Source organism: Emydura macquarii, unplaced genomic scaffold (genome assembly GCF_026122565.2).
Source record: "Emydura macquarii macquarii isolate MOO-44397 ecotype Brisbane River unplaced genomic scaffold, CSIRO-AGI_Emac_v2 contig_3122, whole genome shotgun sequence".
In the NCBI taxonomy this organism is placed as follows: domain Eukaryota; kingdom Metazoa; phylum Chordata; order Testudines; family Chelidae; genus Emydura; species Emydura macquarii.
In genome coordinates, this window is record NW_027133259.1 from 6,947,115 (window position 1) to 6,961,899 (window position 14,785).

A 14,785-nucleotide genomic window follows, 5' to 3' on the forward strand; every position below is an offset into this window, starting at 1 on the left:
GGACCAACAGCCTGACTCACTCTGGCAGGAGGTAGCCTCCAGAACTGCTGTTCTATCACATTTATACTGCAGGAGTGCCTGCAGGCCTCAACCAAGGTAGGGCCCCTGGGTGCTGGGCACTGACCAAACATATGGTAACTGGCAGGCCTGCCCCAAAGAACTTACCTTATAAACAGTCTTATCTGGTATGATAGGAGAGGGGAGATCGGACTAGATAGACCAGTGGTCTGATCTTGTTACCCGCACACTCTAGGGCATCCCACCTTTACCCTTCTGGGGCTCAAGGCATAACCTGGTTAATTTAGGCACCGCCACCCTTTCCCCGTTCCTAGGGCTCAGGGTATAATCTTCTGCGAGTTTGCGGGGCCTTTTACATACTGTGGCGGCTGCTGCTTATTGCAGAAAAAGACCTCAGACCTTGCCAGCTGGCATCCCAGTGCATATGATACCCTAACCAAGGTGTGTACGAGACATAGCAATAGATGGCTAATTCTCTTCTCACTTGTATCATGAGAAAATAAAATAAAACAATAACAGCTCACTAATATTGTGCTTGTCATCCAATAATCTTAAAGCACTCCGCAGCAGTGGGTGAGTACCATGTCCCTCTTTTTACAGCCAGGGAAACTGAAGCATGGGTCCCGCGGTGAGTCAGTAGCAGAGCCAGGACTAGCACCCAGGTCCCTTGATTCACATTCCCCTGCCACATCCACCTCATATGCTGCCTCCCCTTCTGTTGCTGCCACAGTGTGAGAAAGAGTGACACTCCGAAATATTGGCCACTTGTTAGGAATGCAGCCTCCCGATGAAGCTCAGTGCCTGGTTTCATTTGGAGATAGGTCTATGGTACCCGCTTTATAGATTGGGGGGGACTAGGACACTGGTGCTCTCCCTGGATCATTTTCAGAAGGCACATTGCCAACTATCCTGCAGTGTGAGCAGTGGGTGTGGAATTCAGTGGGACAGTCCATAACATCTTCACCCATCCTCCTGTCTCTCACTTTAAGGTCGGGGTGTCTCTGTACTGTCCTTCGTGATTATGTTTATGCACTACTGCATCTTGGGGAGAGCTTGTACTGCTCTTTGGGGAGTACTTGGAGTGTCTCCCAGGATTATGTTTCTGCAATCACCATGTATCGGGGGAGTCAGGATTACTATTGCTGTTAACAATACTGGGTTATTCTGCTACTGGTCCTTAGGAATGCCCGTGTATCACCAACGCTGTGGTTCTGCCAAGTTCCCGCATCAGTCAGTGAACTTGTAAGCAGACAAGCAGTTGCTGTTTCCTAAAGCCAGACTTTGGTTCAGGCCTCAGCTCTTGCATCTAGGCCCATTATACTAGGCCTTTCTACTACAGGTTCCTGCTGGGCTTCCCCCCACCCCATTCCCTGCCAAGAGCCAGCCCCGGGCTTCTCCCCTCCCCGTTCCCAGGGGGAAGCCGCCTGGGGCTTCTTGCACCTGAGGTGTGGGATCCAGTTGCCCTGGCTTCTGGCCCCCCTTTCTGGAGCCAGCAGCCTTGTCAATTTCACAGCTGAGCCAGGAAATTGACAAGGCTGCCCTGGCTCCTGACCCAGTGGCAGGGAGTGGGTGGAGAAGCAGCCCAGGGCTTCTCCCCTCCCCGTTCCCTGCTGGGAGCTGGGGGAAGCCATCCGGGGCGTCTCTGTTCCCCCCTCTCTGCTGGGAACCAGGCAGCCGTTCACAAGGCTGCCCCAGCTTCCTGCCAGAAGCGGGTGGAGAAGTGCCCTGCTCCCAGCCTGAACTGGAGATGGACCAGCTGCCCCTGCTCCCAGTCAGGAGCGGAGACTCTGGAGACCAGCTGCTCAGCTCTCAGGAGCGGGTACATTGACAAGAAGGACAGCCCCCCAGCCGATGTAAGGGATGCACTGTCTACATTGACACTGCCTCGCCTTCACTAAGCTGACAAAAGCCCTACACCTCTGAGCGAGGTGGCTTTATTTTGTTTTGTTAGCAAGGGGTGGGGTGTGTGGGGGTGTGTGATTGCAGTGTGTACACCAGCAGAGTTTTGTCGAAAAAAGCCGACTTTGGTCGACAGAACATTCTAGAGTAGACCAGGCCGAAGTTTGCTTTAAATGAACACTACAAAGTTCACCTCTGTCAGACAGGAACGTGAAGAACTCACACACCTATCGCTGGCAAAACCCCCCGTGTAGACACAGTTTATACTGGCAAAAGACTCCTTCTGCAGGTATAGTTTATGTTCTGCAGGGAGGTGGTTTAAATGTACCAGCAAAAGTTTCCTCCAGGGAACATTGTCAGTATAGCTACACCTGTATAGCTATACTGGGAAAGCCTTTGTTGTGTAGACTAACCTTTGGTCATTAATAGATTTAACTAAACCAAAATAAGCCTGGTTTGAGCTGCCGTAAAAGTGCCCATAGTTGTATGCAGTGCTACTGTAGCCATGTTGATCCCAGGATATCAGAGAGACAAGGTGGGGGTGAGAGAGACAAGTTTTCACACTTACACAGAGCTCTGGGAGATGTACTCGGAAACTCATGGCTAATACAAGGTATCTATGGAGAACACCAGGGTCCTAGCACACATCCCCCTCTCTCTCACTCTAAATCAGTCTCTATAGACCTATCTCCCAGTGAACCAGGCACTGAGCTGTATCCACCTTGTATTTAGTTGTGACACTCTGAGTACATTTCCCAGACCTGCAGAAGAGCTCTGTGTTCCTGTGAAGCTTGTTTCTCTCACCAACAGAAGTTGGTCCGATGAAAGCTCTTACATCCCCTCCCTTGTCTCTCTAATAAGAGTACCCACACAGCCTTCTGCAGCAGCTGAACAAAATCAACGTCACATCACACCTTACATTTGAACCGATGGAACGCTGCATGTAGACAAGCCCCAAGTCTTGGTGCGTACCTTGAACTCAGCCCTGGCAGCCAAGCGATGAGAGAGGCCTGTCCTTCTGAGAGTGCAACTCCAAATGGGATTACTATGGGGTGGAGATCACGGGGCCCAAGTTCTTTGTCTACTGGATACTCCTGAGAAGGCAGGGCGTTGCTGAAAGATCTCAAAAAGCACTTTTCACACACACATTTGTGAAACGCAAACACTTGCACACACGGAGAGAGAATTTCTGAAGTAGCAAAGAATTTGGAGTCAGATTCCTTAAAATGGCCACTAAGAGGCAGCAGACGGACAGTCTTTGATGTGAGGGACTAGGAAAAGGGTGGGGAGAGAGGGAAGGAGGCGAGGTCACGTATTTTACCTCTTACTCCTCTCCTTCCCCCGTCTCCCCCTTTCTTCACCTTTCTCCATCACCTCTTCCTCTCCCGCTTCCCACCCTCCTCTTCCCCCTTTCCCTGTCTCTCTTTACCTCTGCCAGCTACCTCACAGGCTTCCCTAATCTGTGATAGGAAATCGCTGGAGATCCCCAGCTGGATGATGCTGTGCTAATGCAAAGTCTTCCCTTTAGTGCCCACGTCTGCTGGGAACATTCTGTTTCACCTTTCTGTCCTGCTCGCTCCCCAGGGCCACATAACCCCTCTCTGCCTCCACCAGACCCTTAACCTCTCCCCCCCAAACCACCCTGATTCACTCACTAGGTGTCCCTGCCCCGGATGGAAAGAGCTGGTGTGTATGTGGACATACCCTGGTGCAGAGGGGTCAGACGGCTGGGCTGTAGGGTGAATCCAGGTCATCTGATGCGTGTAAGTAGCCCATGGCGTGTGGTCTGATTGTGTGAAAACTGGTTAAACACATTTACCCCCCCTGGGGTAAGCCACACCAGCACGGGACACATTTTACACTGATGCAGTGGCTTCCACACAGGGGAGGGTGAGGGGATCTGCACCAGTTTCAGATGCATCGATGTGGATACGGCCTTTCAAAAAACCTCGGTGCAGACAGACTGAAGCAAGTACTCAAAGAGAGGTGGGGGCTCCCTGAGTCCCACTAATCTCTGCAGGACATTAACTCTAAAGCATGATGGAGACACTTTAAATGTCAGTATTAACTCTCTTCTTGCTGATCATTTGAGATGGGAAGGGAGCGGGAGTGAAGCCTATGGGGATTAGGAGCTGGGAGTTGCTGCAGGCAAGGAAATGCAGAGGGAAGATAGGAGGAGAGACGGCAGATAGGGAAGGGGGAGGAAAACAGAGAAAGGAAGATGGTGAAGGGAAAGGAAAAAAGGGCTGACAGTGGTGAGTTCTGTGGGGAACGCATTTCCCCTTCTTCTTCTTCTTGCGTGTGGTGTAGAGTTCTATTCGAGCATTCATTCAGCAATCGGAGGTGGCAGACCTCAGCCATTCCAGTGCGTTGGCAGTCAGGAGATTGAGGGAGACCCATCCTCCGTCGAGGCAGCGAATGGGGCGTTCCTCCACAAGATGGTGTGCGCTGTTTGTATTTCTCCACACTCACAGGCTGCAGTAACACACAGGTTCCAGCTGTGCATGCAGGAGTTAAAGCGCCCGACACCTGTCCTTAGGTGGTTTAAGTGGGTCCACTCCTTTTGTGGCAGGCTGCAGCCTGTGGATGAGATGGAGCTGGGAGGCAGTTGTTGCCATCTGCCAGGGCGTTGTTCCTTCCTCCACTGGCTCATGACCCGCTCACTCCAGCTTTGGCCCTGTCTGAAGGCCTGAGCCACTCTTCTGAAAGGCCTGCGGCTCCTGAGGTGTTGAGCCGGCAGAGGCGGGAAGATCCTTTCATGAAGGGGGTGGAGCAGGCTGTTAGCAGCTTTAAATGCTGCCTGCCTGGGTGCAGCCAGCCGTCTCAGGTGGTGGGGCGGAACACCAGCCAGAAGGGCCGGTCGTAAGATGCTGTGGGGCGTAGGCATCCACTGATAATGCTGTGGGCTGAGGGGAGTATGGTGCCTAAAACGCTTGCCCCAGCCCCTGGACCAACCGTGGAATCAGATGCTCTCCACAGAAGGAGTTTGACAGTGACACCCTTGTACTGGTGGGACAAGTAAATGATGAAAACCCCACCATGATAGCCTGCAGGGGTGTGCACGAGTGGGGGGCAAGCAGGGGTACGTCCCCCCAATAATCGACAGGGGGCACAACATTCCTCTGGCCCCCAGAGCCCCAGTGGGGAGAGCACGTGCTCCTCCGGCCCCCAGGACCCTGGTGGGGGCACAGAACGTGCCCCTCCAAAAGTGCTGGGATTTAAATTCCTGCTCACACGCCTGATAACCCGTTGCCTCACTGGCAGCCGCAGGAGAAAGGCCAAGGGCTGACTGGGTCAGTCCTGTCTCCTGTGGGTCTCTCTAGGTACAGGCGCACTGGGGCACTGGCAGTAATATGCACTGTCCCCACTCATCCTCTCTCTGTGCCTACAGCCAGGTCCACGCTACAGACCTATCTTGGTACAACTGTGTTGCTTGGGGAGGTGAAAACCCGGCATGGAGGTGGATTAACTACACGGACGAGAGAAGCTGTCCCGTCGGCGTAGCAGCGTCTTCACTAAAGCGTTACAGCCGCAGCACCGTTGAGGACCAGCCCTCAGTGCCCAGGGGATGTACAGTCAGGCCATTTACCTCAGCTGTAAAACTGATTTGAAAAATGAGAGAACCGCCCCCACCCCGATGGCCACGCACTGGAGGGAGAAGGGCCTGCAATAAGCAGTCATGAGGACAAAGAGCCTCCAGCTTTCCTTCCCTTTCCCCATCAGCTGCCTCCACCTCCCCTCCACACCTTCTCACTGCTACAAGGGAGGAGCAATTCCAGTGGCCCCTGACCTCTCATCAACATAACAATGAGACACCCCTGCTCCTCGGGCTCCAGGGAGTCTCTAAGGAGAGAGATTTGAAGTGGCTGGAGTGTGGGGGCTTTTATAAACTTGGGCTTTGGGCCCCTCCTCACACCCACACACCACACTTTCAGGGCACCATGCTCTCCCCAGAGCAAGAGCCCGGGAATTCCCAGCTTCTCCAGCTGCAGAGGATCAGGGAGTTCTTGATGGACCAGGGCCATAGCAGCTGCAGAAGCTTCAGCCAGATGAAGAGCCCTAGGTATACTTGGGAGGATGTTGAGAGCTTTCTCCGAAAGGATTTTCTGCTCTCAGGTAGGCTCTGGGGAGTTGGGGGAGGAGGGGATATCTCTTCTACTCTCTCTCCTCCTTCTGTTGTTTTGCTGTAATGGCCCCGTGGAACCGGTGGCTGCAGAATGTCACTGAGGAGGATGCAGGGTTACCACGAGGGGTCACAAGAGATTTAGACAGGTTTATGAATCCGAACAGCAAATGCGGTGACTCTGCCTAGGACAGAATGACCAGAAGTTTTCAGTGTCCAGCATCAACTGATTATCAGCTGGAGCCAGGAACCCCATCTGGAGAGCTGCCTCTCCCCACTTGCACACAGTCTCCTTGCTCTACTTCTCTTTCATCAAAAGAAAATCCTGGAAACCTCATTGTTTGAGCTGTAGTCTGCAAACTCTCCTGGACGATGCCCTGGAGAATAGACTGTCAGAACTAATCCTTCCTTGATCCTGGGAGTGGACTCAGGGGGGCATAGATAACAGGACTTTTCCATCTCTGACTGCAAGGATTGTACTCTCTTTGGGGCAGGACTGTGTTTAGTTTTGTGCTTGTACCGTTCCTAGCACAGTGGGGTCCTGGTCCATGACTAGATTCCTAGGTGCTACCGTCCTACAAATAATAAATAACAACAAAGATTAATTCTTTCCTCCTCCTCGCTGTCATCCACCACTCTTCTGTTCTTTCAGTGACTCCGCTTTCCTGCTCTCTCATTCTTTCCTTCTCTCTTACTCCAGCTTGCCCATGTGGGAAGCAGGGGCGGCATGTGTGCAGCATTCAAAGGTGCATGGTCGTGCTTAGATTCTGGAGACGGGACAGGTTTGTATTTTACTTGGAATTTTTATTCGTACTGTCTAGCTGGGCTCCACTTTGGGTAGGTCCCTTTCGAACCAATTCAAATAAAGAAAGGCAAATGGCTGCGCTTTGGGGCAGGGATTGGCATTTACTATGTTTGTGCAACACCCAGCACAACGGGGCCGAAGCTGCTCGTGGCACTCCCCGGGTGCAATATAAATGTTAAATAATAATGATGATTCTTCTGTTCTGAGTCTGCGCAGCATCGAGCCCCAGCGGGTTCTGGTCCTGGTTCAGGGCTCAGGGGTGCTACTGCAATACAAACGATTACATTATTATTACCTATTTCCAAGCAAGGGTGAGTTCACTTAGGCAAATACCAGCTTCTCTTGTCTACCGTTTGCACTGCTTCTGCTACCTCAGTAGCTGCCATCACTTTCTGGAGTTGTGGCACAGTCCCAAAGCACAAAACGCCTCTGCCTTTCCTCTCTCCTATTCTGATCTTTTATGCTCCCCCCCGCCCCCAGCCCTCCTTACCTCACTGCTTAACAGGAGCTGCTGGGGAAATGCCCACTCCGAGGATGGCGAAGTCTCTCACTCCGCTGTATCCCTCTTGTGTTACTCTCCGCAGCTCAGAAGAGCCCAGGGGAAGCGCTGGCTCCCCTCTGCGGCGCCCCGAACAGCGGCCAGGTGAGGCAGAAAGAGCAGCCGCAGCCCCAGAGGACTCGCCGTCGGACTGTCTTCACCAGGGGCCAGGTGACCATTCTGCAGAGGCGCTTCCGGATGCAGCCACAGCTGAGCTGCCTGGAGAATCAGTTGCTCTCAGCACAGGTGGGGCTGACACCAGTGCAGGTAAGTGCCCCCAGCTCACTCTGCAAACGTAAGCATCCACGGTGGGCCCATTCCATCTCTTCTCATGGCCACGACCTTCTGCCCTGCCCTGCCCTTCCTTTCCCAGGAGGTGACCACGGTAAGGCAGTAACCAGAGCCAGCCAACCAAGCCCCTGAGAGAGGGAATGTCCGTGCCATCTCAGAGCCCTGGCCTACCTTGCCCAGTGTCCCATGGCCAGCCCTGATGCTTCTGAGGAAGGAGTCTCTGCCCCAAAGAGCCTGCCATCTCCACAGACCGGGGCTGAAATTCTGTCCCCAGGGAAATCCATGGCAAAACTCTCATCAACCTCGGTGGGGCCAGGATTTGACCCACAGGGTGGGAGGGGAAACGGAGACATGAAGTGACTCACCTGAGGTCACACAGCAGGTTAGAGCTGGTCTTCTCATTGCCAGAGCTGTGTCTTACCCACTAGACTATACTGCCCCCCCCCCATCGTTATCACTGATTAATGTAAAGTCCCCTATACAGAACTTTAAACTGATCGCAACTGTTTATCCCATCTCCCAATATTTATATCCCTCTGTTTATCTTCCTTTTCTCTCTCCCTGGGTCATTCCCCTTCACGCTCTCCCTCCTGCCTCTGCCTTTCACTGTTATTAGTTAATAGTTTTATTAGGAGAGCTCTCAGCGTCCTTCATCAGGTTTCCCCACTGTGGAAGGCTCTGCACAGACCGAAGTGAGAGTTTAAGGTCTTGAGGAGATAAATGACATACAGGTGGATGGGGAAGAGAGGTGCATTTTGTTACGTAATCCAAACAGACAGGTGCTTCTGTAAATCACCTACCCTGCACTCTGCCCCTCAGCCTAGCCACCGGGAGCAGGCCCAGAGGCAGAGGTGAGTCTCATGGAGGGGTAGAAGGAGAGGCTAGTGGCTGTGCTGATCGCTTCAGAGAGGACGTTCCATGCATAAGAGTTAGTGTGGAAGAAGGTGTCGAGTCATTTGGGTAAGAAGCTGGCAAATTAGGCAGGTGAACCAGGCACATTTGGCACAGAGGGAAGACATGCTGAGACCGTTTCTGTCTCAGTTTCTCTTCCTACCATTCTCCAGTCCCTCCTGATTGACATTATTTTCCTTTTTATATTTTAGGTTAAGAACTGGTTCCAGAACAGGAGAGCAAAATGGAAGCGGAGGCCAGGAAAGTGCATCCAGCCACAAGCAGCTGTCTGCCAAGTGAGCAACGTCTTTAAAACAAACTTGGGGACAGAGCAATACAGCCAGGAGCATCTGCAAGGCTATGAAGGGGGGGGGCTGCAGGGCAGGATCAAAGGGCATTGGTGGGGCTGTGTGGGGAGCTCAAGACTGGAATAGTGGGGGGGGCTGTAGGGCAGGATCATGACAGAGCTGTACAAAACAATGGATGGGACACAGAAAGTAATCAGGTGATCCTATTTTCCATCTCTCATAATACAAGAACAAGGGGGCAAACAATGAAACCGAAAGCAGGCAACACATTTGAAATGGATAGAAGAAAATATGCTTGTTCTACAATGGATAGTTAACTAGTGGGGTTCATTGCCACAGGGAATTAGAGAGGCCAAGAGTTCAGTAAGACTCAGAATAGGAGCAGACGTTTCTAGGATCATGAAAATATCTATTTACATCAGATAGGATTTTTTTTTAATTGTTTGACGGGATAGAAACCCTCCCGTTCAGGGCATCAACCAAATATTAGCCAGCGGGAGTCCAGAAGAAACGTCTATGGAGAGATTGTGGCATAGCTGTCTGTTGTGGGGTTTTTAGCACTTTTCCTCTGGTGCTCATTGCTACAGCCAGGGTGTTGACTAGAAGGACCTGGGTCTGATCCAGTGTGGCTATTCCGATGTAATAATAGGGATGTGTTGATCAGTCTCCAAATAATTAAATTCTCCTGGTTTCCTTCCTCTTAGGCCAGATGGTGCCCAGAAGTCCTAGAAAGCTCTACATGCACCCAGCTGAGCTTCCCCACAAATCCATCTCATCAAGGATACCAATGGGCTCCTCCCATCACCAGCCATCATTACCTCCCCTTTCCCACCCGGCCAGGCATTGTCAACCTATCCCTGCAAAAGGTGCCTTGGGTACCCCTGGTGGCTGCTTTTCCCTCAGCGTGGCCAGGGAACCATCTGAATGGTCCTTTCCAATCCCAGCCAGTCCCATCATGCCTTTCCCCTGTGCTGAGCTCTTCCCCCCCCGTCAGGTCCCTGTGCTGTACAAGAAGCAACTCCCTCCATGGCGGCGGCGGCGGCAGCATCTGGGGGTCTCTCTGCCTCCCTGCAACCCCAACTAACCTTCTGGGGCCCCAGAAGCAGCCTTCCCACGTCAGGCAGAAGTGACACCTGTTAGCAGTGAACAATTGTGGTAAAAAGGTCTCACCTGCCCTGGCCTGGTCTGTGAGTGAATGTGAGAGGCCCAGCCTTGGGGTGCTTGTGCAGGGCATTCACAGGTTTATCTCACATGGTCTCATGGAGCCAGCCCCCTCCTCAAAGCACTGGTGGCAAAATCACTCTCTCTGCAGAGCTGCCATCTCCAGGGCTCAAAGTGTAAACTCTTTGGGACAGGGACTGTGTCTTCCTAAATTGGTAGGGAGCACATGGGTGGGGGTTTTCAGAGGAGTAGATATGGGCTCCTAACTCCCTTAGCCCTTGTCAAGACATGAAAATTAATCTGGAATAAGGTAAGGTGTGAATTTAAAGCGTATTAACTACTTATTAACTCCATTGTGGACACTCTTAGTCCAGAATAAGAGTGCCTTAGTACAAATTAGTTCACTCAAGTGGATTTAATCAAGAATAGCTATTCTGGAATAATGCCCTGAGCTCCTTTTATAAATCCCAACACTGCCATAATCCAAATCAAGAACAGATGAGTCTCTAGTATGTTCAATCTTTGCCCTCCCCCCAACCCCACAGCCTAAAACAGGGTGCTGGATAGTATCAGTGGTGGTGGGGCGGGGTTGTTTTTTTGTGATCCAGACACGTCCCACTAGGAGTTGGGCTAAGAACTCATCAACTCATTTCAGGTGGGGCTACCACATGTTCACCAGATTGGAAATAGTTTCTCCAGATTGGTGAGAGTCAATCCCATTCCTGTTCACAAATCAGTCTCATCTCATGGAGTCAGTGTGTTTTATATTTGGGGTGTGTCTCCCTACAACTGCTGCTGCATTGGGATTTTACTTTGTTATATGTTTTATACACCCCCTCAGAGAGCATCAGCCGTGAGCACTTCTCATTCCGCTGCTGAAAACTCAGATCATTGTAGAGCAGGGTGGCAAGTGCAAAGAGCTTCTGAGAAATTAAAGAGTTGGTTTGCAAGAGAAATACTGTCTTGGGGGTTTAGTTTCTTAATTAATGACAGTTACTTGATATGTCCAAAGGTCCCTAGGCGCTGAAGACTCCCCCATCAGAAATAAGGATTTTCATTGCACAGAATCCAACAGGATGGAGCAGAGAAAAACCCCAGCAATATCCTCTTTTAAATTTGTTCCCCCATCCTTGCAGCCCATGCAAGGATATTCCCTTGGAGGGTTAATTCCCCTGGTTTTGGTCTAGAGTAGCAAGGCCTCTCTCTAGCAGACACTCAATCTGCCTTTTTGTCCTTTCTTTAATTTCCTTCCCCCTCCTTCTAGCTGCATCTCCTCTGATTAATCCTACACACCTTTGCCAAAGTGGCCCATTCTTGATCAAAAACCCTGATGTAGTTCTGCCACAACCCCTCCTTCCAGAGTGCAGCACCCACCCAGCAGGATAACCGGGTTTAGGGGGTTAGAGGTGACTATAAAATACACCACTGGAATGGAGATCAGAATCCTGCCCTGAAGGGCTGTTTTGCCAATACCACACCCTGTCTAATCCTTTACTTCTCTGCAAGCATCTGTCAAATGTTACTAAATCAGGCTGCTCCCTTCACTCCCACCAGGGTTAGTGTTTGACATCCACTTTACACAGGTGTAAATGACAAAAGGTCTAAAGCAGTGACCCTAAATATCTGTAGCAACTTTCCTAATGAAGGATTTAAAAGCATATTGCCAGTGTTATACACAGAGACCCTTTCACTCCCCTCCCCGTGGCTGAATTCCTACCACCCGACTATATAAAGCTATCTTAGAACGTGCTCAGGATCTCTGTGAATAGTTGAATTCTTGGAGTAGCTCTGGGCTACTTCGTAAGAACTTCCACAAAATAGCCACTTACCACTGCTAACTTGAGTCTACTTTGTTGGATTCCTGAACAGGAAAACCTGCTGGGTTCTATTGCAGATCTCCCTACTGCTTCCTGAAACTGCAGTGAGGGAAGCACGGTTCACAAACGATACATTAACTAAGTGTTGTATGACTAACCAGGACCTGCTACTATCTGGTCAGGCCGGTGGTAGGGAGCTCGAACCTGAGAAAGCAGCTCTGGTCTGTTGAAAAACAGACAGGGATGAGTTGCTATGAGGTTGATTCTCCAACAAAGATGGTTTTAAAAACATGATACCTCTCCTCTCTACAGCAAGGTACTGCGGTAAGACCTGGCTTTCTCATTTATCAGAACGGTAGCTACCTCCCTAAGTCCTAATCCTTTCCCCACCAGAATCTCAGGCTGGCCACTTCCCCTTGACTTAATATAACTAGAATCTATAACTATATAGACTCTATAGAACAAACCCCAGCTGGCTTAGTCCCATTCCTATACAGGGTCCTGTCGAGGCCATATGCCAGGTTGCCATCTTCTGGAAGCCATCTGCAGGATCCAGTGCAAGATTTGGGCTTTCTCTTAATGTAAAACCATAAAACTGTAGGACTGGAAGGGACCTCAAGAGGTCTGCTAGGCTCAGCTCCACAAAGGTCATGAGGTGTCGAAGCCACAATTTAAGCACCTAAATCTCAAGTTTAGGCATCTCAGTCGCAGTTTTGTCTGTGATCCACAAAACAGCAGCTCCACTCACTTGATGAGTAAGTTTGCAGGGTAAAGTTCACTAGATGCCTATATTTCAGCCTCTGTCTAAGTGAGCAGGTAACTATCTCCTCCCACCTAACCTCCCACCTCAGGGTGATTCACCAGTCAAGGGAAAATAGGCATTTGGCCACCTGCGTCCAATATGGGCCCAATCTGGTAGGTGGCCTTTGGCTCTGAGCATGCTTAGCCACATGCGTCCCATTCAGAATCCAGTGGGCTACAGTGTCGTTCTCTGTCTCTCTAGCCAGTGACTGTTCCACTGTGGATACATATTTAAATAGCCATAGGAACAAAGAGAATGTGAGAACGAGTCTGTAGCCAAGTGGCCAGGGCACCCTCCGCACTCGGGGGAGAGACCCCAGCTCCAGTCCCCCTGCTCCCATCACTCTTTTGTTATTTAGTCAGAGTGGAATGGCATCAACAGGAGAGACTTGGGGACACCAGCCTATCCTGTAGCCCAGTCTGTAGTGCACTCCCTTGAGCGATGGGAGAGTCCTGGTCAAATTCTCCCCCATCTGGCAGAGTGGGGGGCAGGGAATTGAACCTGAGTCTCCCACCTCCCAGGTGAGTGTTCTAAGCACTGAGCTAAAAGCTATGATGTATGCTGCACCTGCACTATCTGCTCCTCCTCCTCCAGCTGTTTTGTGTGGAGGGAGGATGGCACCTAACTCATTCCTATAAGAAACACCTTAGGTGACTAAGCCACCTGACTACAGGTGAGTGGTTCCCATTCATGGATTGCTAAATGGAGATAAGTGCCTCTCTGCAGCCTACCCTCAGTGGACTTGGAGAACCGTCACCCTCTTCTATATGACAACCGCTTACATGTTTGAGGACTGTTGTGGGAGGTGACAACTGGAGGGTTCTGACTTCCTTGACCTCTGAGGAAGAACGGGGAAGAGCAGCTTAGGACACCGGCTTTCCAGCCTAGTGAGGGAGGCTTTTTCTGAAGGGGGCCATTGACAAAAGCCCTCAGGTAAGTAAAATGGTGCCCTGGACAAAGGTGTGAAATCTGGGGTGCAGGGCAGGGGAAATTCCAATGGGATGATTAGAGAGACAAGAAGGAAAACAGGACCACCTGTCCATGCTCTAATGCACGGAGTATAAGAAATAAAGAGGAAGGACCGGAAACCCTGATTCCCCCAGGATATTTCCAGAGTTCAGGTTTCATGTGCATGGCAGCTGATCCCAAGGAAGAAAGGACAACATGAAAATCATAAAACAATAGCTTAGTTTCCATGCGCACGCACACGCCTACCTGTGCTCACCGGGGAGGTGCCATAGTCCCATCTCCAGTCCTGCAGGACCTTAGTACCTGCCCACCCCACTGGTACACTGCTAGCTGGACCTCACTGCCATTCCCTGGTAGGCCCTCCCCCTCCAGACCCTAATGGCAACAGGACTCCTAAATGTAAGGAAAATATTATTAATGCTGGTGAAATTCAGGCTGTCAGGCTGCATCCCCACACGAGTGACTCCCATGAGTCCATGGCAGTTTCTCCGGGTGCTGAGTATAGTGCAGGGGTTCTCAAACTTTTTTTGCTGGGCCCCCCTTTGAAAAATGTTTCAGGCTGTGACAACCCTCCCACAAAAGCAATGACCCCCCCCAGGCCATGCCACGCCATCCTTACAGTCAGTGCAGGGAATCCCTACACACTAGCACAGTGAGTGTCTGAGCAGTGACAGCACTCCCCAGGACTGGGCCTAGCGCTGATCCAGGGGAGCGCCTGTATCTACAGTCACTGCCATGGCTACCGCCCTTGGTGTGGAGTCACAGCTCCATCGGGGGACACCTGGTTCCTTGGCCTGGCCCGGCCCAGGTCCTAGAACTGCTGCTCAGACCAAACCCCTGGAATTTTTAGAGAAGATTTAAGTGTTCCTGTTTACCAGGGTGTGATGGGGAATCCCTAAAACCCCAGCCCCAGAGAGTGCCCTGCATGGGGCCATAGCAATAGAACAGCAACTTCCCAGTGTCAGGGCTTGTGGAGTGGCTGCACCACCTCTTCCCTGGGAATGTCTCCCCGGTGGATTAGGTGACTCACAGCCTTCCCACCCAGGTAGCCTGGGTCTTTGGAGAAGCCATTTGAAATGGTCCTTTGGCTCCTCCCCAATTAGCAGCACAATGGAGTCATCTCAGTATAAAAGCATGGGGCAGCAGCCAGGCCGAGGAGGACC

General features: G+C 51.2%; 1 long non-coding RNA gene across 2 annotated transcripts; it reads left to right on the forward strand.

The window, feature by feature from the left end:
• The first annotated feature begins 7,435 nt into the window (after positions 1 to 7,435).
• On the forward strand, positions 7,436 to 11,667 carry LOC137141900 (uncharacterized). 2 transcript variants are annotated; one of them, XR_010916768.1, is made up of 3 exons: positions 7,436 to 7,650; positions 8,778 to 8,861; positions 9,578 to 11,667. It is a non-coding gene; the product is annotated as an uncharacterized lncRNA (long non-coding RNA). The 2 variants fall into 2 exon arrangements; XR_010916769.1 differs by lacking the exon at positions 7,436 to 7,650 and adding an exon at positions 8,437 to 8,634.
• Positions 11,668 to 14,785: the final 3,118 nt, after the last annotated feature.